Source organism: Salvelinus fontinalis, chromosome 32 (genome assembly GCF_029448725.1).
Source record: "Salvelinus fontinalis isolate EN_2023a chromosome 32, ASM2944872v1, whole genome shotgun sequence".
In the NCBI taxonomy this organism is placed as follows: domain Eukaryota; kingdom Metazoa; phylum Chordata; class Actinopteri; order Salmoniformes; family Salmonidae; genus Salvelinus; species Salvelinus fontinalis.
The window spans coordinates 33,820,681-33,845,155 of record NC_074696.1 but is presented as its reverse complement, the minus strand read 5'-3'; the positions used below and the strand labels follow the sequence as shown (position 1 = coordinate 33,845,155).

The 24,475-nt window shown below is 41.6% G+C and overlaps 1 pseudogene; it reads right to left on the bottom strand.

Annotated features, from left to right (window-relative positions):
* Positions 1-4,882: 4,882 nt before the first annotated feature.
* Positions 4,883-24,475, bottom strand: part of LOC129830585 (tRNA-dihydrouridine(47) synthase [NAD(P)(+)]-like) — a 49,499-nt pseudogene continuing 29,906 nt past the window's right edge.

Here is a 24,475-nt window from a genome sequence, read left to right as displayed (position 1 = left end):
GGGAGCTACAGTTGTTATAGGTGTTGCTGTTGTGGTTGTCGTAGCAGCTGAAGTTGTAGTTGTTGTAGAAGGTGCTGCAGTCGTTGTGGTCGTAAGAACAGCAGTTGTTGTAGTAGGAGCTGCATTGGTTGTCGTAGTAGGTTCTGGAGTTGTAGTGGTCGTAGGAGCAGAAGTTGTTGTAGTTAGGGCTGCAGTGGTTGTCGTAGGGGCAGCTGCTGTGGTTGAAGTAGATGCTGAAGTTGTTGTAGGAGCTGCAGTTGTCGTGGGAGATACAGTTGTTGTAGGTGTTGCTGTTGTGGTTGTAGTAGGAGCTGAAGTTGTAGTTGTTGTAGAAGGTGCTGCAGTTGTTGTGGTCGTAAGAACAGCAGTCGTTGTAGTAGGAGCAGCACTGGATGTCGTAGTAGGTTCTGGAGTTGTAGTGGTCGTAGGAGCAGAAGTTGTTGTAGTTAGGGCTGCAGTGGTTGTCGTAGGGGAAGCTGCTGTGGTTGAAGTAGATGCTGAAGTTGTTGTAGGAGCTGCAGTTGTCGTGGGACCTACAGTTGTTGTAGGTGTTGCTGTTGTGGTTGCCGTAGGAGCTGAAGTTGTAGTTGTTGTAGAAGGTGCTGCAGTCGTTGTGGTCGTAAGAACAGCAGTTGTTGTAGTAGGAGCTGCACTGGTTGTCGTAGTAGGTTCTGGAGTTGTAGTGGTCGTAGGAGCAGCAGTTGTTGTAGTTAGGGCTGCAGTGGTTGTCGTAGGGGTAGCTGCTGTGGTTGAAGTAGATGGTAAAGTTGTTGTAGGAGCTGCAGTTGTCGTGGGAGCTACAGTTGTTGTAGGTGTTGCTGTTGTGGTTGTAGTAGGAGCTGAAGTTGTAGTTGTTGTAGAAGGTGCTGCAGTCGTTGTGGTCGTAAGAACAGCAGTTGTTGTAGTAGGAGCAGCACTGGTTGTCGTAGTAGGTTCTGGAGTTGTAGTGGTCGTAGGAGCAGAAGTTGTTGTAGTTAGGGCTGCAGTGGTTGTCGTAGGGGAAGCTGCTGTGGTTGAAGTAGATGCTGAAGTTGTTGTAGGAGCTGCAGTTGTCGTGGGAGCTACAGTTGTTGTAGGTGTTGCTGTTGTGGTTGTCGTAGGATCTGAAGTTGTAGTTGTTGTAGAAGGTGCTGCAGTCGTTGTGGTCGTAAGAACAGCAGTTGTTGTAGTAGGAGCTGCACTGGTTGTCGTAGTAGGTTCTGGAGTTGTAGTGGTCGTAGGAGCAGCAGTTGTTGTAGTTAGGGCTGCAGTGGTTGTCGTAGGGGCAGCTGCTGTGGTTAAAGTAGATGCTAAAGTTGTTGTAGGAACTGCAGTTGTCGTGGGAGCTACAGTTGTTGTAGGTGTTGCTGTTGTGGTTGTAGTAGGAGCTGAAGTTGTAGTTGTTGTAGAAGGTGCTGCAGTCGTTGTGGTCGTAAGAATAGCAGTTGTTGTAGTAGGAGCTGCACTGGTTGTCGTAGTAGGTTCTGGAGTTGTAGTGGTCGTAGGAGCAGCAGTTGTTGTAGTTAGGGCTGCAGTGGTTGTCGTAGGGGCAGCTGCTGTGGTTAAAGTAGATGCTAAAGTTGTTGTAGGAACTGCAGTTGTCGTGGGAGCTACAGTTGTTGTAGGTGTTGCTGTTGTGGTTGTAGTAGGAGCTGAAGTTGTAGTTGTTGTAGAAGGTGCTGCAGTCGTTGTGGTCGTAAGAACAGCAGTTGTTGTAGTAGGAGCAGCAGTGGTTGTCGTAGTAGGTTCTGGAGTTGTAGAGGTCGTAGGAGCAGCAGTTGTAGTTAGGGTTGCAGTGGTTGTCGTAGGGGCAGCTGCTGTGGTTGAAGTAGATGCTGAAGTTGTTGTAGGAGCTGCAGTTGTCGTGGGAGCTACAGTTGTTGTAGGTGTTGCTGTTGTGGTTGTCGTAGGAGCTGAAGTTGTAGTTGTTGTAGAAGGTGCTGCAGTCGTTGTGGTCGTAAGAACAGCAGTAGTTGTAGTAGGAGCTGCACTGGTTGTCGTAGTAGGTTCTGGAGTTGTAGTGGTCGTAGTAGCAGCAGTTGTTGTAGTTAGGGCTGCAGTGGTTGTCGTAGAGGCAGCTGCTGTGGTTGAAGTAGATGCTGAAGTTGTTGTAGGAGCTGCAGTTGTCGTGGGAGCTACAGTTGTTATAGGTGTTGCTGTTGTAGTTGTAGTAGGATCTGAAGTTGTAGTTGTTGTAGAAGGTGCTGCAGTCGTTGTGGTCGTAAGAACAGCAGTTGTTGTAGTAGGAGCAGCACTGGTTGTCGAAGTAGGTTCTGGAGTTGTAGTGGTCGTAGGAGCAGAAGTTGTTGTAGTTAGGGCTGCAGTGGTTGTTGTAGGGGAAGCTGCTGTGGTTGAAGTAGATGCTGAAGTTGTTGTAGGAGCTGCAGTTGTCGTGGGACCTACAGTTGTTGTAGGTGTTGCTGTTGTGGTTGCCGTAGGAGCTGAAGTTGTAGTTGTTGTAGAAGGTGCTGCAGTCGTTGTGGTCGTAAGAACAGCAGTTGTTGTAGTAGGAGCAGCACTGGTTGTCGTAGTAGGTTCTGGAGTTGTAGTGGTCGTAGGAGCAGAAGTTGTTGTAGTTAGGGCTGCAGTGGTTGTCGTAGGGGAAGCTGCTGTGGTTGAAGTAGATGCTGAAGTTGTTGTAGGAGCTGCAGTTGTCGTGGGAGCTACAGTTGTTGTAGGTGTTGCTGTTGTGGTTGCCGTAGGAGCTGATGTTGTAGTTGTTGTAGAAGGTGCTGCAGTCGTTGTGGTCGTAAGAACAGCAGTTGTTGTAGTAGGAGCTGCACTGGTTGTCGTAGTAGGTTCTGGAGTTGTAGTGGTCGTAGGAGCAGCAGTTGTTGTAGTTAGGGCTGCAGTGGTTGTCGTAGGGGCAGCTGCTGTGGTTGTCGTAGGGGCAGCTGCTGTGGTTGAAGTAGATGCTGAAGTTGTTGTAGGAGCTGCAGTTGTCGTGGGAGCTACAGTTGTTGTAGGTGTTGCTGTTGTGGTTGTCGTAGGAGCTGAAGTTGTAGTTGTTGTAGAAGGTGCTGCAGTCATTGTGGTAGTAAGAACAGCAGTTGTTGTAGTAGGAGCAGCACTGGTTGTCGTAGTAGGTTCTGGAGTTGTAGTGGTCGTAGGAGCAGCAGTTGTAGTTAGGGTTGCAGTGGTTGTCGTAGGGGCAGCTGCTGTGGTTGAAGTAGATGCTGAAGTTGTTGTAGGAGCTGCAGTTGTCGTGGGAGCTACAGTTGTTGTAGGTGTTGCTGTTGTGGTTGTAGTAGGAGCTGAAGTTGTAGTTGTTGTAGAAGGTGCTGCAGTCGTTGTGGTCGTAAGAACAGCAGTTGTTGTAGTAGGAGCTGCACTGGTTGTCGTAGTAGGTTCTGGAGTTGTAGTGGTCGTAGGAGCAGAAGTTGTTGTAGTTAGGGCTGCAGTGGTTGTCGTAGGGGCAGCTGCTGTGGTTGTCGTAGGGGCAGCTGCTGTGGTTGAAGTAGATGCTGAAGTTGTTGTAGGAGCTGCAGTTGTCGTGGGAGCTACAGTTGTTATAGGTGTTGCTGTTGTAGTTGTAGTAGGATCTGAAGTTGTAGTTGTTGTAGAAGGTGCTGCAGTAGTTGTGGTCGTAAGAACAGCAGTTGTTGTAGTAGGAGCAGCACTGGTTGTCGAAGTAGGTTCTGGAGTTGTAGTGGTCGTAGGAGCAGAAGTTGTTGTAGTTAGGGCTGCAGTGGTTGTCGTAGGGGAAGCTGCTGTGGTTGAAGTAGATGCTGAAGTTGTTGTAGGAGCTGCAGTTGTCGTGGGACCTACAGTTGTTGTAGGTGTTGCTGTTGTGGTTGCCGTAGGAGCTGAAGTTGTAGTTGTTGTAGAAGGTGCTGCAGTCGTTGTGGTCGTAAGAACAGCAGTTGTTGTAGTAGGAGCAGCACTGGTTGTCGTAGTAGGTTCTGGAGTTGTAGTGGTCGTAGGAGCAGAAGTTGTTGTAGTTAGGGCTGCAGTGGTTGTCGTAGGGGCAGCTGCTGTGGTTGTCGTAGGGGCAGCTGCTGTGGTTGAAGTAGATGCTGAAGTTGTTGTAGGAGCTGCAGTTGTCGTGGGAGCTACAGTTGTTGTAGGTGTTGCTGTTGTGGTTGTCGTAGGAGCTGAAGTTGTAGTTGTTGTAGAAGGTGCTGCAGTCGTTGTGGTCGTAAGAACAGCAGTAGTTGTAGTAGGAGCTGCACTGGTTGTCGTAGTAGGTTCTGGAGTTGTAGTGGTCGTAGTAGCAGCAGTTGTTGTAGTTAGGGCTGCAGTGGTTGTCGTAGAGGCAGCTGCTGTGGTTGAAGTAGATGCTGAAGTTGTTGTAGGAGCTGCAGTTGTCGTGGGACCTACAGTTGTTGTAGGTGTTGCTGTTGTGGTTGCCGTAGGAGCTGAAGTTGTAGTTGTTGTAGAAGGTGCTGCAGTCGTTGTGGTCGTAAGAACAGCAGTTGTTGTAGTAGGAGCTGCACTGGTTGTCGTAGTAGGTTCTGGAGTTGTAGTGGTCGTAGGAGCAGCAGTTGTTGTAGTTAGGGCTGCAGTGGTTGTCGTAGGGGTAGCTGCTGTGGTTGAAGTAGATGCTGAAGTTGTTGTAGGAGCTGCAGTTGTCGTGGGAGCTACAGTTGTTGTAGGTGTTGCTGTTGTGGTTGTCGTAGGAGCTGAAGTTGTAGTTGTTGTAGAAGGTGCTGCAGTCGTTGTGGTCGTAAGAACAGCAGTTGTTGTAGTAGGAGCTGCACTGGTTGTCGTAGTAGGTTCTGGAGTTGTAGTGGTCGTAGGAGCAGCAGTTGTAGTTAGGGCTGCAGTGGTTGTCGCAGGGGTAGCTGCTGTGGTTGAAGTAGATGCTAAAGTTGTTGTAGGAGCTGCAGTTGTCGTGGTAGGTTCTGCAGTCGTAGCAGTAGGTTCTGTCGTAGTAGGTTCTGGAGTTGTTGTGGTCAGAGCTTCAGTTGTCGTAGGAGCTGCAGATGTCGTGGGAGCTACAGTGGTAATTGTAGGTGTTACCTTTGTAGTGTCCGCAGGAGCTACAGTCGTAGTAGGGTCTGTAGTTGTAGTAGTAGTAGGAGCTACATTTGTTGCTGTAGGAGCTACAATTGTCGTTGTAGGTGCTACTGTTGTAGTGGTCATAGGAGCTACAGTCGTAGTAGGGTCTGTAGTTGTTGTAGTAGTAGGATCTACATTTGTTGCAGTAGTAGCTACAGTTGTCGTTGTAGGTGCTAATGTTGTAGTGGTCATAGGAGCTACAGTTGTATTAGGAACTGCAGTTGTGGTTGTTGTATTAGGTACTGCAGTTGTAGTTGTCGTTGGAGCTGCAGTTGTCGTTGGAGCTGCAGTTGTCGTTGGAGCTGCAGTTGTTGCCGTAGGAGCTGCAGTTGTTGTTGTCGTAATAAGATCTGCAGTTGTAGGAATTGCAGTTGTGGAAGGAACTCCATGGATAATCCAACATAAGAACACTGTGGTTTGTGAGATGAAAGGTTAAATTGTTTATTGCGCACAATATCAATATTTCCAAGTTTACTCTTCATCTGGAAGGTGCAGTTTTTAAATATTCTGCTCATTTTCATATAGAATAAATAATTATAATTTGTAGCCACACTCCTTATATTTTTCAGAAAATAAATAATGATGTGAAAATGTAAAAATAAAGAGTAAATGATTGTTAAGGATATTACCTACAATAACTTAAGAAAGTATTCATACCCCTTGACTTATTGCAAATTTTGTTGAGTTACAGCCTGAATTCAAAATGTATTACAAATATATCTTGCCCATCTACACACAATAAGCCATAATGACAAAGTGAAAACATGTTAAGAACATTTTTGCAAATGTATTGAAAATAAAACACAGAAATATCTCATTTACATAAGTGTTCACAACCGAGTCAATACTTTGTAGAAACACCTTTTGTTAGTCTAAGAGCTTTCCACACCTGGATTGTGCAACATTTGCTCATTATTCTTTTCAAAATTCTTCAAGCTGTGTCAAATCGGTTGTTGATCATTGCTAGACAACCATTTACATAGATTTTCAAGTAGATTCAAGTCAAAACTGGAACATTCACACTGTCTTCTTGATTATGAACTCCAGTGTAGATGTGGCCTTCCTTTTTAGGTTATTGTCCTGATGAAAGCTGAATTCATCTCCCAGTGTCTGGTGGAAAGCAGACTCCTCTAGGATCCTCCTCTAGGATTTCGCCTGCGCTTAGCTCCATTCCAGTTATTTTTTATCCTTATAAACTCCCCAGTCCAGATTATAAACATACCCATAACATTATGCATCTACCACTATGATTGAAAATAAGGAGTGGTACTCAGTAATGTGTTGTATTGGATTTGCTCCAAACATAACACTTCGTATTCAGAACAAAAAGTGAATTGCATATTCTGTATAGGTTTCTGTCTTTTCACTCTGTCAATTAGGTTAGTATTGTGGATTAATTACAATATTGTTGATCCATCCTCAGTTTTCTCCTATCAGAGCCATTAAACTGTTTCAAAGTTACCATTGGCCTGATGGTGAAATCCCTGAGTTTTCCTTCCTCTCCGGCAACTTAATTAGGAAGGATGCCTGTGTCTTTGTAGTGACTGGGTGTATTGATACACCTTCTAATGTTGAATTAATAACTTCACCATGCTCAAAGGGATATTCAATGTCTACCTTTTTTTGTGAGGCATTTGAAAACCTTCCTGGTCTTTGTGGTTGAATCTGTGTTTGAAATTCACTGCTTGAGAACTTACAGATAATTGTATGTGTGGGGTACAGAGATGACTTAGTCACTCAAAAATCATGTTAAACACTATTATCGCACACAGAGTGAGTCCTTGCAACTTATTATGTGACTTGTAAATTACATGTTTACTCCTGAACTTATTTAGGCTTGACATAGCGAAAGGCGTTGAATACTTATGAACTCATGACATTTCAGTTTTTCATTTTTTATTAATTTGTTTAAAAAAATTGAAAAACATGACTCCACTTTGACATTATCGGGTATTGAGTGTAGGCCAGTGACATAAAAATCCATTCTAAATTCAGGGTGGAATTCAACAACATGTGGAAAAAGCGAAAGGGTGTGAATACTTTCTGAAGGCACTGTATAATACCTTACTGAGATTAACACACTTGAGTTGTATTTTTTGTTTGTTGACAAGATATCACATTTTTCATTACAGTAAGTAGTGTGTTAATATAATTGAAGTAATATGTAGCAGTGTGATTATGTTTACCTCTTACACTTTAGTAATTTTCCCTTTAAATATGCATGTATTTAAATCGAGGTGTGACATTTGACAGTAGATTAGACAATATTTAAAAATTTCCCACACTAAATGTCAAAATAGACACATATTTTGAAAAAAATCATATGCATTGTAACATCATATGCAAAAAAAAATACATCTTTGCTCATTATTATAATTACATTTTATGTCACCATCCTGCCTTTTTGATAATTTACATTTTGATTTCGGATTAATACACTAGTTGACATGAAGTTAGCATTTAGTAAAACATTAGTTGGAAACATGACTACAGAATGAAATTCAGTGTACTACATACCCATGGTGAAAGTAGCTGTCACTTTCTGTGCCTTCATTTTGAACCCAGTTGATGCAGTTGTTTTCTGAACAGAAAGAAAAATATACATTTTGTTGACTGTTCTTATAAACCACTATTAATGTGCAATGGTGGACTCCATTCAAGTTAAACTTAATATGTAACTTGGTAAGGAAACGTGTGCACTTGAACTCATTTAGGTGTGCCAGATCAAGAGGTATAAAGATCTCAAAAGGTTTTCTATAATTTTTGTATAGTAGGCTGCTGTAAAAATGGATTCATACACCCTAGTGAAATTTTATAGGAAAATCTAAATTTGTGTTGTATTTGTTCTATGAGAAATCTGCCTTTTAGTGCAGCACGTCAATCATGTTACTTCATAAAAGAAGAAAATACATTTCTAGTTTTTAAACAGTCTACCAGCACCCAGCAATTCACTCTGAAACCAATACATATTCTGATACAGTAATAGGTGCAGTTCATCAAAAGTGGAGTGTTTTCCCAAATATAACACATAATACATCAAATAATACAGTGAAATCTACATTAGGGTTGCATTTTGTCAAGAGAAATCAGCCTTTTACTGCTTAAAAAACATATGTATTTAAACTTGGCTATCATGAAGCTCATAAATCCAATGTCTATATTCTTCAAAAGGAAAGGTGGTAGATTTAGATGGGAGACATGTTTGTGTCATTCATTATGACAGCACAGGACTTGGCTACATGTTATTGTATTCGTATAAAGAAGACAGGAGGATAAATAATTATGCTTAATATCCTCTCACACATAACAATACTGTAAGCTTACTTCGTTATTTTGAAAGGAATCCACATCCATCCATTATACTGATGAATGTATATCACTTAAATCATGTAACCGTTACTTCATAAAAGAGGAAAAGTTTCCAAACGGTCTGCCAGAAATTCTGAATCCTATATATATTCTGTGACAGTAATAGTTGTCGTTCATCAAAAGTGGATGGGTTTTCATATATAACACATACATAATACCCATCATCTTCATAGTTTCCATGTTTTTTATTTACATTATCCATTTAGGACTTGTATCCTTTCTTAAAAGCCCATTTTGGGTTTCTCTTCCTCATGTGACATACCTTGTGTTATATTTTCTATAATTGTTTTTTACTGTGTGCAAATAAAATATGTTAACAAATCAAAGCTTTTCCATGTATAGATTACATTATACAGTAAAGGTCATTACTTACCTACAGAAAACACTTTACTGCCAGTCTCCTTATTTCTGTAATGTCTCCAAATATCAATTGAGGAAGGAATTGGTCAATGACAATAAACAATCACAATATCTAGCTTCTATCCGCTCTAAAATGTTATTATGCGTGTAGTTGTGTTTGCCATTTCAAGCTTACAATTCAACTGTTCATTTGTATACTGTCATGCCAATGTATTTCTAGTGTCTATTTATATTACTCTCGGGCTGTTATGATGCCACAAATTCTTCACCTTTCAAGTGACGTAAATATTTTGGGAGGCACAAAATATAAGATAAATATTATGAAAAAAGGGAGGGACAATGGATGGGCGGGTGAATGCATGTGAAAGGTCTTGTGGATAATACTGTTATTGTTTTTTCCCAAGATACTGACGTGGTATTGAAAACTGGTCAGGTGAAAGAAAACTGGTTAGGTGTTCTGACAAAAGAATTTGGGAGGGACAAAATATGGGCAGGTAAATCTGTTTGCGAGTATAATATAAAAATATGTATTAAAAAAGTGATTGGGCAGAGTCTTTAAATGGACAATCCGGGATTGGTAAATATAAATTATTGCATCCATAACAGTCTATAAATTTGAGTGGTTACATTTCCCCAGGACAGGGGACAACCTAGGGTTGTGATGTAACGACTCTCGTCGTTGGTTGAAGGAGAGGAGGACCAAAACGCAGCGTGGTATGTATCCATATTTATTAGAATACTTTTCTAGATGAACAAAACAATAAACAAAACGAAACCAACGACGCTACAGTCCTGAACAAGTGAACAATGAAAAACCAATGAACACACGAACAGGAACAATCACCCACAAACAAACAGTGAGCACAGCCTACCTAAATATGGTTCCCAATCAGAGACAACGTAAAACACCTGCCTCTGATTGAGAACCTTATCAGGCAAATCAGACAACCCTAAACCAAACATAGAAACACATAACATAGAATGCCCACCCAGCTCACGTCCTGACCAACTAAACAAAGACTGAACAAAGGAAATAAGGTCAGGAACGTGACATGTGAGTCCTACAACATGGCTATTGAGAGACCATTTTGAGACCGCCACCCTATGTTGAACTCCGAACCAAACATATTGCAGGAACCCCAATTGTAACAATCCACAACAATTTATATTTATCAGATGTGAATTGTACAACCTACTCTTCCACTTACTCCTAGCACTATTTGGATATGTGAACTGTGATTTCATGTTTCTGATCATTTACTGTTGTCTTGGGTGTTTGTTCTGATTTTTATGAATAATGACTAAATGATGTATACATTTAACGTAGAACTATAACTAACTGAATTTACCCTGTTTTTCTATATTGATAAATAATGTTAGTTCATAATAAAGAGGTTATGTAGCATGTACATGAGAAGAGAGGAATGTATGTGTGTGCCTAAAGAAATCAAAGTGGATCATTAAACTATGTTTGAACCGACCCGGCTATAACTCTGGGGAGATAAGATAGGACAGGGAGAGCCCCTCCAGATTTCCCGGAACGTTTTTGTATATCCACAGCAAACTGAAGTTCAGTTTATGAACATTGAGAACAAAATTCTCTTAACAGTGTTGCTGTCCACAGATTACTAATTCTGTGACTAGCCAAAGCCTTTATAATCATGGTTATTGAACACTGGTTTGATTTGTTATAATATTACATATCAGAAGATTGCATGTTTATTTAAAGACTTGTATCTCTGCCTGACAAATGCTATAATGATGGTGTTCCAAGTATTTTTTTTATTTGTTCTATTGAACATGAAACGACATTACAATAAAGGCATTTCAATATTTTGAAGACTGCCTTGGTCCTCATCATTTTTACCTCATCGTTGGTCATTCCTTGCATCCATGAATTTGAGAGTGGTTACATTTATTCAGCCTCATTCCCCAGCTTTTTACTAAAGTGGTGGGGTGACTGCTTTGTTATATAATAATATACAGTATATAGATAATATTGCTTTTGTTTTTTCCCAAAGATACTGGAGTTTCACCGATCAGGTGAAAGAAAACTGGCTAGGTTTTCTGAAGAAAACTTGTGGGAGGGTCAAAAGATAATGTGAAAAGGGAGGGACAAAAGATGGGTAGGTGAATCTCTTTGAGAGTATAATTACAATTGTTAGTTCCCCAGTTACTGACCTTCTTGTATTGAAAACTGGTCAGGTGACAAACATTTTTCAAGATTTTCTATAGCCAAAAACTTGCTTAATTACACTTAATTTACTTAACTTTTGAGCCATTCATTTTATTTGGTCAGTGGCCGAATGTGATCACTCAGCCTGTTTTATTTAACAGTCCTACACTCACATACCTGCAAATTCCAATATATTTGAACTAACATAATGTAGCTGTTTCTTTTGAAGGTAGATTCAGTTTATGAATCTCTAACAAAAGAGATGTCAAGGTATTTTGTAATCAGCTGCTAACTATGATTGATGGTCACAATGACCCCACATGGTGAACTAGAACAGATTTCTAATTTTATAGTGAGTTGAACTTGTGTTAATAGAATAATATACACTGTACAAAAATATAAACGCAACATGCAACAATTTCAAATATTTTACTGAGTTACACAGTTCATATAAGGAAATCAGTTCATTGAAATAAAATCATTAGGCCCTAATCTATGGATTTCACATGACTGTGAATACAGATATGCATCTGTTACGCCACAGATACCTTAAAAAAAGGTAGCGGTGTGGATCAGAAAACCAGTCAGTATCTGGTGTGACCACCATTTGCGCAATACATCTCCTTCACATAGAGTTGAACAGGCTGTTGCTTGTGGCCTGTGGAATGTTGTCCCACTTCTATTCAATGGCAGTGTGAAGTAGCTGGATACTGACGGGACCTGGAAGACGCTGTCTTACACGACGATCCAGAGCATCACAAACAAGCTCGATGGGTAACATGTCTGGTGAGTATGCAAACTCTAAAACGATGGTGGAGGTGGCTTAAGGTAGAGAAATGAACATTAAATTCTCTGGAAACAGTTCTGGTGGATGTTCCTGCAGTCAGCATGCCAATTGCACGCTCCATCAAAACTTGACATCTGTGGCATTGTGTTGTGTGACAACACTGCATATTTTAGACTGGCCTTTAATTTTCCCCAGCACAAGGTGCACCTGTGATAATGATCAGTCTGTTTAATCAGCTTCTTGATATGCCACACCTGTCAGGTGGATGGATTATCTTGGCAAAGGAGAAATGCTCACTAAAAGGTAAGTAAACAAATTTGTGAACAAAATTTGAGTGAAATAAGCTTTGTGTGTATAGAACATTTCTGGGATCTTTAATTGCAGCTCATTCAATTTAAACATGGTACCAACACTTTACATGTTGCATTTATAATTTTGTTCAGAATGTATACAATGCATTAGGAAAGTAGTCAGACCCCTTGACTTTTTTCACATTATGTTATGTTAAAGCTTTATTCTAAAATGGATTAAATAAAAAAAATCCTCATCAATCTACACACAATACCCCATAATGACAAGGCGAAAACAGTTTTTTAAGTATTCAGACCCTTTGCTATTAGACTCGAACTTGATCATCCTTGAGATGTTTCTACAACTTGATTGGAGTCCACCTGTGATAAATTCAATTGATTGGACATGATTTGGAAAGGCACACACTTGTCTATAAGGTCCCACAGTTGACAGTGCATGTCAGAGCAAAAACCAAGCCATGAGTTCAAATGAATTGTTTGTAGAACTCCATGACATGATTTAGTCGAGGCACAGATCTGAGGAAGGGTACCAAAACATTTGTGCAGCATTGAAGGTCCTCAAGAACACAGTGTCCTCCATCTTTCTTAAATGGAAGAAGTTTGGAACCACTAAGACTTTTTCTAGAGCTGGCCACCCAGCCAAACTGAGCAATAAGGGGAGAAGGGCCTTGATCAGGGAGGTGACCAGGAACCCGATGGTTCCAGAGCTCCAGAGTTCCTCTGTGGAGATGGAAGAACCTTCCAGAAGGACAAGCATCTCTGCAGCACTCCACCAATCAGGCCTTTATTGTAGAGTGGCCAGACGGAAGCCACTCCTCAGTAAAAGGCACATGACAGCCCGCTTGGAGTTTGCCAAAAGACACCTAAAGGACTCTCAGACCATGGGAAACAAGATTATCTGGTCTGATGAAACCAAACTGTAACTATTTGGCCTGAATACCAAGTGTCACGTCTCAAGGAAACCTGGCACCATCCCTACGGTGTAGCATGGTGGTGGCAGCATCATGCTGTGGGGATGTTATTCAGCGGCAGGGACTGAGAGACTAGTCAGGATCGAGGGAAAGATGAACAGAGCAAAGTATTTTGGTATTTCATTAGGATCCCCTTCAGCTGTTGCAAAAGCCGCAGCTACTCTTCTTGGGGTCCACACAAAACATGACATAATATAGAACATTAATAGACAAGAACAGGTCAAGGACAGAACTACATTATTTTTTTTATAATGTAAAAAGGCACACATAGCCTACATATCAATACCAATACATACACACTAACTATCGAGGTCAAATAGGGGAGAGGTGTTGTGCTGTGAGGTGTTGCGTTATCTGTTTTTCTAAACCTGGTTTGCTGTTCACTTGTGCAATATGAGATGGAATGAAGTTCCATGCAATAATGGCTCTTTATAATACTGTACAATTTCTTGAATTTGTTCTTTATTTGGGGACTGTGAAAAGACCACTGGTGGCATGTCTGGTGGGGTAAGTGTGTGTGTCAGAGCTGTGTGCAAGTTGACTATGCAAACAATTTGGGACTAATATTTCTTATAAAAAGAAGTGATGTAGTCTGTCTCTCCTTAACTCTTAGCCAAGAGAGACTGGCATGCATAGTATTTATATCAGACTTTCTGATTACAATCAAGAGCAAGACTTGTCGCTCTGTTCTGGGCCGGCTGCAGCTTAACTAGGTCTTTCCTTGCAGCACTCGAACACACGACTGGACAATAATCAAGATAAGACAAAACTAGCCTGCAGAACTTGCTTTTTGGAGTGTGGTGTCAAAAATGCAGAGCGTCTCTTTATTATGAACAATTCTCTCCCCATATTTACAACCATTGAATCTATATGTTTTGACCATGACAGTTTACAATCTAAAGGTAACACCAAGTAATTTAGTCACCTCAACATGTTCAACTGCCACCCCATTCATTACTAGATTCAGCTGAAGTCTAGAACTTAAGGAATGATTTGTACCAATTACAATGCTCATATTTTTAGAGATGTTCAGCACCAGTTTATTACTGGCCACGCATTCCAAAACAGACTGCAACTCTTTGCTAAGGGTTTCAGTGACTTCATTAGTTGTGGTTTCTGAATAATATATGGTTTAATCATCAGCATACATGGATACACATGCTTTGTTTAATGCCAGTGGCAGGTCATTGGTAAAAATAGAAAAGAGTAGAGGTTCTAGAGAGCTGCCCTGCGGTACACCACACTTCACATTTTTGACATTAGAGAAGCTTACATTAAAGAAAACCCATTGAGATCTATTAGATAGATAGCTCTGAATCCATGATATGGCAAGGGTTGAAAAGCCACAGATAAATGTTTTCAACAACAGGTTACAATATCAAAGGCTGCACTGAACTCTAACAGTAAAAAATCTAATCAAATCAAATGTTCTTGGTCACATACACATGGTTAGCAGATGTTATTGCGAGTTTAGCGAAATGCTTGTGCTTCTAGTTCCGGCAGTACAGCAATATCTAATGATACAAACTAAAAAGTTAGCTAGCTACTAAGAAACTTTCCAATACACTTTCAAAACAACAAACCAAGCTCTCCCTCATTCCGCATTCAATAAGATGTGTTCAACAGGAACTTATAGAGAGACTTAGAGAGAGATCCTTGATGAAAACCTGCTCCAGATCAAACAGGACCTCAGACTGGGGCAAAAGATCACCTAAGCACACAGCCAAGACAACGCAGGAGTGGCTTCGGGACAAGTCTCTGAATGTCCTTGAGTGGCCCAGCCAGAGCCCGGACTTGAACCCGATCAAACATCTCTGGAGACCTGAAAATAGCTGTGCAGCAACGCACCCCATCCAACCTAACAGAGCTTGAGAGGATCTGCAGAGAAGAATGGAAGAAACTCCCCAAATACAGGTGTGCCAAGTTTGTAGTATCATACCCAAGACGACTCGAGGCTGGAATCACTGCAAAAGGTGCTTCAATAAAGTACCGAGGGAAGGATCTGAATACTTATGTAAATGTGTCAATTTTGGGGGTTTTATAAAATTTCTAAAAATGTATTTTTGCTTTGTCATTATGGGGTATTGTGTGTAGATTGATGAGGGAAACAACTATTTAATCAATTTTAGAATAAGGCTGTAACGTAACAAAATATAGAAAAAGTTGAGGGTCTGAATACCTTCCAAATGCACTGTATATAGACATATACTGTACATACGTACATACATACACATTCAGTACCGGTCTAAAGTTTGGAGACACCTACTCATTCAAGGGTTTTACTTTATTTTTACAATGTTTTACATTGTAGAATGATAGTGAAGACATCAAAACTATGAAAAAACACATATGGAATCACGTAGTAACCAAAAAAGTGTTAAACAAATCTAAATATACTTTATACTTGAGATTCTTCAAAGTATCCGCCCTTTGCCTTGATGACAGCTTTGCACACTCTTGGCATTCTCTCAACCAGCTTCATGAGGTAGGTGTGCCTTGTTAAAAGTTAATTTGTGGAATTTCTTGAAAGACAAACACACTTTTATGAGTAGACTAAAACAACTGGACACACACACACAACACACAAAAAGGAGAGGAAGGTAATGTTTTCCGGGATGTTCTTCCTCAGAGGTAGCAGAGGGAGAGTAGCAGGTTAGCGCCCTCGCACACTAACCTCTTCAGGACAGAGAGTACAACATGTTCTGCCTCCTCACCACCTACACACATCTCCTCCCTCATCCCTTCTTTCGCCCCGTCTTACCAATAATGGCTATACCACAGGGAGTGTTCTCGATAGCTCCATGGCTGTGTGCATGCAGTATAAGGGTTGCTCCCCGCTCTGGCCCTCTCCACAGTCACCTTAAAACCTCTCTCAGCCAACCCCTCGGACACTGTCACCGGAAAGTCTTCATACACACTGCTGCATCTCGGCATCTCAACTTTTTTGTTCATCTGCAAAAAGCGAGATAACAACAACCAATGTGTTTTATGTAAAAAAATAAAATAAAAGATTGAAAAAGAAAGAAAAACTTGCCTTTTTCACGTTGCTGACGTTTCCGTTTTACATCAGAACACCATTGTCTAAGATGTACACAGACCGGGTCACAACCTTGAGTATCTGGCATGACAATAAAAAAGTAACCAAGGGAAGCACGTTGGCCATTTTAATACATAAACATTAGGCCTCTACTCTGTAAAATTCACACAATTACCCTGTATTTATAAACACTGTAAAAATCACATGATTTTATTATGTGATTTTATTATGCAAATGAAACATGAAAATCACTCACAAGTGAAATTACCTGAATGTCAAGCCCTGGACTGGTACCCAGGCTAACTGCCGTCTATTTTGAACACATTTATTTTCATTGTTAAAGCGACCACTTGAGTATCTGGTCAATATACTGTATAAAATGCGGTCACACACAATATCTTACATTTATTAGTTGGAGGACATGTTTATTGTTTCCTTGTTTATCAGTACAACGAAAATGTGTATTCCATCTGTCACAGTACCCAACCCTGTGACATACTATTCACGCAACAGCCTGGGAGCATCAGGTAAGCCTCAGAGCAGTACCCAGGTAGCAGTTCAGGGGTTTATGTGCCTTGCTCAAGGACACAATGGCAGAAGGGGTTGGAACCAGACCTGGATAAATAGTATATTCTAAATACTCTAACTAGCTGTGGTCGATGATTGCGCTTTCCTGGAACAATGGGACCACTGTAATAGTCCCAAAAGGGCAAACCACATCTTTCTGGCACTCCACTCCAGACAGACTCAATACTATTTGAACTCGGGTCAGAGCAATTGATGGCATTGTAATGTGTTCAGAAACCTTGCCTGATACCTGAAGACATGTATTAGCTCCAATCAAATCAATCCCAGTTATTTTATAAAGCCCTTTTTACATCAGAGGTAATCAGGAGGTGCTTTACAGATACCCGGCCTAACACCCATTGAGCCAGAAGCTTATGCCTTGGCTTTAGCTCAGCAGAGTCTAATACAGCCTTGTGGTGCACAGAACTAATCCTGTCAGCAACACCAGCAACAATACTGCTACTAAATACTGTAATAAAAAAACTACTTATTCTGGTATCGTTTGAATTATTTTTAAATATTAGGTTGTTTTGACACCTTTAACATTCACAAAGTGTTACCCAAAATATTTAGATAAGCAATTTGGGCGAGTTTCTTTCAACATGTGAGTATCACTTGTGAACCTGTACAACCCTGAGAGTGATGCCTGACTCAACATGTCTAATTGTTACTATCAGAGCCTTCTTGACTAATAAGGACTGTTTATATGGATGTAATGTCTGTGCATTTCCATTGTACTTGCTAGGTGCAAACACAACAAGTTTTAGAGAGTACGTTTATATTCGAGGGTGTGACTTTTTAGGGTGTGACCAGATTTAAGACTCATTGTATACCAACCTACTTAGAGACAGTGCTGGGAAAGAATATACACTGCTCAAAAAAATAAAGGGAACACTTAAAAAACACAATGTAACTCCAAGTCAATCACACTTCTGTGAAATCAAACTGTCCACTTAGGAAGCAACACTGATTGACAATAAATTTCACATGCTGTTGTGCAAATGGAATAGACAAAAGGTGGAAATTATAGGCAATTAGCAAGACACCCCCCAAAACCGGAGTGATTCTGCAGGTGGTGACCACAGACCACTTCTCAGTTCCTATGCTTCCTGCCTGATGTTTTGGTCACTTTTGAATGCTGGCGGTGCTCTCACTCTAGTGGTAGCATGAGACGGAGTCTACAACCCACACAAGTGGCTCAGGTAGTGCAGTTAATCCAGGATGGCACATCAATGCGAACTGTGGCAAAAAGGTTTGCTGTGTCTGTCAGCGTAGGGTCCAGAGCATGCAGGCGCTACCAGGAGACAGGCAAGTACATCAGGAGACGTGGAGGAGGCCGTAGGAGGGCAACAACCCAGCAGCAGGACCGCTACCTCCGCCTTTGTGCAAGGAGGTGCACTGCCAGAGCCCTGCAAAATGACCTCCAGCAGGCCACAAATGTGCATGTGTCTGCTCAAACGGTCAGAAACAGACTCCATGAGGGTGGTATGAGGGCCCGACGTCCACAGGTGGGGGTTGTGCTTACAGCCCAACACCGTGCAGGACGTTTGGCATTTGCCAGAGAACACCAAGATTGGCAAATTCGCCACTGGCGCCCTGTGCTCTTCACAGATGAAAGCAGGTTCACACTGAGCACATGAGCACATGTGACAGACGTGACAGAGTCTGGAGACGCCGTGGAGAACGTTCTGCTGCCTGCAACATCCTCCAGCATGACCGGTTTGGCGATGGGTCAGTCATGGTGTGGGGTGGCATTTCTTTGTGGGGCCGCACAGCCCTCCATGTGCTCGCCAGAGGTAGCCTGACTGCCATTAGGTACCGAGATGAGATCCTCAGATCCCTTGTGAGACCATATGCTGACACATGCACATTTGTGGCCTGCTGGAGGTCATTTTGCAGGGCTCTGGCAGTGCACCTCCTTGCACAAAGGCGGAGGTAGCGGTCCTGCTGCTGGGTTGATGCCCTCCTACGGCCTCCTCCACGTCTCCTGATGTACTGGCCTGTCTCCTGGTAGCGCCTGCATGCTCTGGACCCTACGCTGACAGACACAGCAAACCTTTTTGCCACAGTTCGCATTGATGTGCCATCCTGGATTAACTGCACTACCTGAGCCACTTGTGTGGGTTGTAGACTCCGTCTCATGCTACCACTAGCGTGAGAGCACCGCCAGCATTCAAAAGTGACCAAAACATCAGCCAGGAAGCATAGGAACTGAGAAGTGGTCTGTGGTCACCACCTGCAGAATCACTCCTGTTTTGGGGGGTGTCTTGCTAATTGCCTATAATTTCCACCTTTTGTCTATTCCATTTGCACAACAGCATGTGAAATTTATTGTCGATCAGTGTTGCTTCCTAAGTGGACAGTTTGATTTCACAGAAGTGTGATTGACTTGGAGTTACATTGTGTTGTTTAAGTGTTCCCTTTATTTTTTTGAGCAGTGTATTTATATTCATTGACATTTCACATTCATTAAATCCCGAGGCATGGTCCGTGTCCAATATCTGTATTGCCTACTACTTACTAAAAGTACATACTTCTGTGTACTAATCGTACTACATATTATTTAGAACATACTGTTTAGTAAAACATATGCGGTAAGCAATGAATATCAACATACTAAGTTTCTTCATACTGCGAAGGCATCTAATGCGTGATTTCCCGCCATTTGTTCATTTTGGTATCAACAGCTGTTGAATGTATGCATTTAAAGTATACACATGTTTTACCATTGTCTGCAATGTGTTTCATGAGACACTCGTTCTACAACACCTTGCTATGAAAGTAGCTTGCAACTTGAAGTTTTGTAATTTCATGTAAAGACAAAACATTTTCTGCTGTAATATTGATGTGCTTATAAAGACAGTATGCCTACACTCTACCTAGCAAAAATACAAATAAGTTGTGTGTAGAGGAGAACAACAGATAGATTTGTATGCTCCTTGTTCTTCAGCTGTCCCAGAAATAGCATGGCATTCAATTCTATTTCTATGGTATTTTCTAAGGATTTGGCTGTCTAACCACATACTGACAATCAGAGGTCTCTGGGTGAGGTTCTGTCTTCATGTACGTACAGGTGCAGTCAGGTGGCAGGAGGGGTGGAGTGCATGACACTTCACCCTGGATATGACACTGGATATGACAGAGTTTGCCTCAAGCCATGTGTCCAGCAGTAGCCTACAAAGTAATAAGAGAAAAGTGCAAATTGCTGAACTTATGTAGATATTCTAAACAAAGTGTTTTGATAACTTTCAAGTGCAACGGTTCCATGTAGAATAAACCACCCTTATTGTTCTGCTAATACAACAATGTGCAAATATTATAATTGTCTTTCAAACCAATACAGTACCTATTAGCATTTATTTCTGGTGGTAGACGTTAGTCGTCATCCCTTCATTCGGTGTCCCATATAAGACAGTTTCCTGACATGCTTGAAGAACACACTCATTTTTAATAGGTCAGTAGCCAGTGATGCTGACGCCGTCACTATTTCCACATTCAAAACAACTGGGAACTGGGCACTTAGAAAAGAATGGGAGAAACTCCCCAAATACAAATGTGCCAAGCTTGTAGAACCATATTCAAGAAGACTTGAGGCTGTAATCGCCAAAGATGCTTTAACAAAGTACTGAGTTAAGGGTCTGAATACTTGTGTAAATGTGTTTTTTATTTTTTATAAATTAGCAAAAAATTCTAAAAACCTGTTTTTGCTTTGTCATTATGGGTAGATTGTGTAGATTGATGAGGGAAAAAAAATATTAAATACATTTTGAAGTCTGTAACGTAACAAAATTTGGAAAAAGTCAAGGGGTCTGAATACTTTCCGAATGCACTGTGTAGCGAATGTGCCCACTCTGGTATTGGCACGTGTGCTCTAGCTAACAGCTAGCAGATACATTGTGGGTATAGCCTACATCAGGTGTATTCAACTTTTACTCTACGAGGTCCAGAGCCTGCTGGTTTTCTGTTCTACCTGATAATTAAGTGCACACACCTGGTGTCCCTAAATCAGTCCCTGATTAGAGGGGAACAATGAAAAAAATGCAGTGGGCTGGCTTCAAGGTCCAACTGCAGCATCAATCATCACTTTCACCACACTGAAGTACATCATAACTTATTTAATTTGTAGTCTAATAAACTGCATGCTTTCCCGAGTTGTATTGGGAGAACCACACAACATATCATCACATGAATCCAAATTTACTTGAAAAGCCTTTTCCACCAACATTTCTCGCATTATTAATTTGACCGACACAAAAATATCCCACCTTGTCCAGCCTATTTTATTTTGTCGACATTTGGTAAGTTTACCTAGACAAAATGGCTGTTATCATCAGGCCTGTCCTGACATTTTTTTTAACATACTCTATTCTCATAAAAAGGAAAGCACAGCTCGCACAGCCGCGAGCTGCCCAGTGACACGAGCCTAACAGACGAGCTAAATTACTTCTCTGCTCACTTCGAGGCAAGCAACACTGAAGCATGCATGTTAGCATCAGCTGTTCCGAACGACTGTGTGATCACTCTCACCGTAGCCGATGTGAGTAAGACCTTTAAACAGGTCAACAATCACAAGGCTGCAGGGACAGACAGATTACCAGGACGTGTAGTCTGAGCATGCGCTGACCTACTGGCAAGTGTCTTTACTGACATTTTCTAACTGTCCCTGACTGAGTCTCTAATACCAACATGTTTCAAGCAGACAACTATAGAACCTGCCCCAAAAACACTAAAATAACATTCCTAAATGACTACCGACCCATAGCACTCATGTCTGTAGCCATGACGTGCTTTGGAAGGCTGGTCATGGCTCACATCAACACCATTATCCCAGAAATCCTAGACCCACTCCAATTTGCATACCGCCCCAACAGATCCACAGATGATGCAATCTCTATTGCATTCCCCACTGCTCTTTCCCACCTGGACAAAAGGAACACCTACGTGAGAATGCTATTCATTGACTACAACTCAGCGTTCAATACCATAGGACCCTGGGACTAAACACCTCCCTCTGCAACTGGATCCTGGACTTCCTGATGGGCGGCCCCCAGGTGGTAAGAGTAGGTAACAATACATCTGCCATGCTGATCCTCAACATGTGGGCCCCTCAGGGGTGTGTGATCAGTCCCCTCCTGGACTCCCTGTTCAGTCATCACTGCATAGCCAGGCACGACTCCAACACCATCATTAATTTTGCTGATGACACAACAGTTGTAGGCCTGATCACCGACAACGATGAGACAGCCTATAGGGAGGAGGTCAGAGACCTGTTCCTGTGGTGCCAGGATAACAACCTCTCCCTCAAAGTGTTCAAGACAAAGGAGATGACTGTGGACTACAGGAAAAGGAGGACCGAACACGCCCCCATTCTCATCAACGGGGCTGTAGTGGAGCAGGTTGAGCGCTTCAATTTCCTTGGTGTCCACATCACCAACAATCTATCATTGTCCAAACACACCAAGACAGTCATGAAGGCACGACAAAGACTATTCCCCCATGGGTCAACAGATCCTCAAAAAGTTCTACAGCTGCGCCATCGAGAGCATCCTGACTGGTTGCATCATTACAGAGGGTAGTGTGTACGGCCCAGTACATCACTAGGGCCAAGCTTCCTGCCATCCAGGACCTCTATACCAGACCTCTATATCCCCCTCCCCCCGTTTTACACTGCTGCTACTCTCTGGTTATTATCTGTGCATAGTCACTTTAACTCTATCTACATGTACATATTACCTCAATTAACCTGTGCCCCCATACATTGACTCTGTACCGGTACCCCCTGTATATAGCCTCGCTACTGTTATTTTACTGCTGCTCTTGAACTATTTGTTATTTTTATCTATTTTTTACTTAACATTTATTTTTCTTAAAACTGCATTGTTGGTTAAGGGCATGTAAGTAAGGATTTCACTATTCGGCGCATGTGACAAATACAATTAGATTTGATTTAGATGGAAACCTGGTTAATGTGAAGCCATTTTGAAGATGCTGGAATGATATTTTGGACGACCATGCACATGCCTACAGGAGACTTTTGAAGTAGCCTAATCAGATTAAAACACTGTGACTGGTTGTGTTCATGGCACATAAAGGTAATACCTTTTCAAAGTTAAATTACCAATATTTAGGCTATATTGATACGCTAGGTTCTAGGTGTGCGAGGAATAGCCTCTCGGATTGAAGACTAAGCAGAGCTCATGTTAAGCTTTCCTGAATAACTGGGCCTGCCGGGAGCATGTGGCCACATTATTGTACAAAGACTTGGCAGAATGATGATCAGCAACAGACCACATCTCAGTATCAGAAATAAAAAGCCAGACTGGCCTGCTACTCTATTTTTCTAGAACTTCTACACCGTCGAGAGTAGACCTACAACTGATCCAAATTAAATGAAACAGGGCTTTTGCGCCGTTATTCAAATGACATTTTCAAAGCAGCCTAGAGTAGAATTTTGTACTCAGTTGAAAACAATAATGCAATTATTCATTGCATTGAGGTGTTGTAGGCTAGTCTAGGTAGGATATTGTCCCTAAACATGATCAATAGGGGAACTTTTTGAGCTGCGTGTTTCATGTCTTCACTGTTCTTTCATGCGCAATGATGCAACTGGCCTCTCTGCTGCCTATCAGCTATTCATATTTCTTATTGTGGATTCATGTGGATGTAGGGCAGGATATACTGGTAGGCTATACTGACCAGTGGTATAGTAAAAGTTAGCATGAGGAAAAGTGTAGTGCTTAAGGGAAGTACCAAAACACCTTGATATAGGGGAGGGGTATGCAAGCAGATGAGGAAATGTGGCTAAGATAGAAAACATTATATAGTTAATCCTGCAAAAAAGCGAATGTAAACCAGGGGGGGGGGACAAATGCCCTACCCTCCCCTTTTCCCAATAAAAAAAACACACAACCCTCCCAAAAGCAAAAATAAACAAAAAAGTTGGACAACCCTCCCGTATTTTGGATGACCTCCCCACCCCAGTACCGGTATTTAAAATAAGGGTGTTCATTCGAATGTTTTTTATTTTTTTTATTTTTTCTCTATCCTAGAAAGCAAGTTTTGTAAAACCAGATGATCAGTATGTTTACTCTTTCTATAAAGGCACTACTATTGTGTAAGTGTTCTTTGAGTGAACTTGACTGTAACTATGGATGAGAAATGTTCATTTGTATGAGTTAGTAGAGTCCGTGGTGGTCGGCGAACCCTCAACCTTCTGGCCCATAGCCCTGCATGGCATCTACTGTGCCACAAAAACATGCTGGGGTATCAGTGCCAAAGTTGATATCCATGTTGATAAACACAGGGTCGCTAGCTAGTTATCGTTAAAAATGATTTTGAGTTAATTCTATGAGGACGGAGGGTGTGCAATTTTTTTTACAATACAAGGGGAGGGTCTTGTGAAGATATTTTGACGTTGGGGAAGGGAGTGCCTTTTTTTAAAGACACCTTGAGTTGGAATGTTCCTAAATAACCGCCCTTTCTATTCTGGTGTGCGTCTGTCTGACTGTCTTAATTACACATAACACCCAGACATGTAGAGACACCTCTGCATATGACGTAGAATGTGTGAAATATGTTGATGACAAACCCAGAACATATTAGTGTTGAAAGCTTTCCAGGCTGGTGAGGCATTGTAAAATGCAGTGTTTCATTGATCAATTCATTGCTAAGCCACTTTAAGATGATTCATAAGAATTGTCTACCACTTAATCAAGGTGGTGAGGTAAGTTGCTGTGTTAACGTATACTCTTTCACACTATTGAACCATACAGTGCTGGCTTGGATATTTTCTTGTAACATTGTCCTTTCCAGCATGGTTCCAGCAACTAGTGGATGACAGCTCAGTAGAGCTTGGCTCTGTCTCAGCAATGTAAAAAGCCCTTTATTGTTTTTACAACTTTAGCCTAACCAGAATTA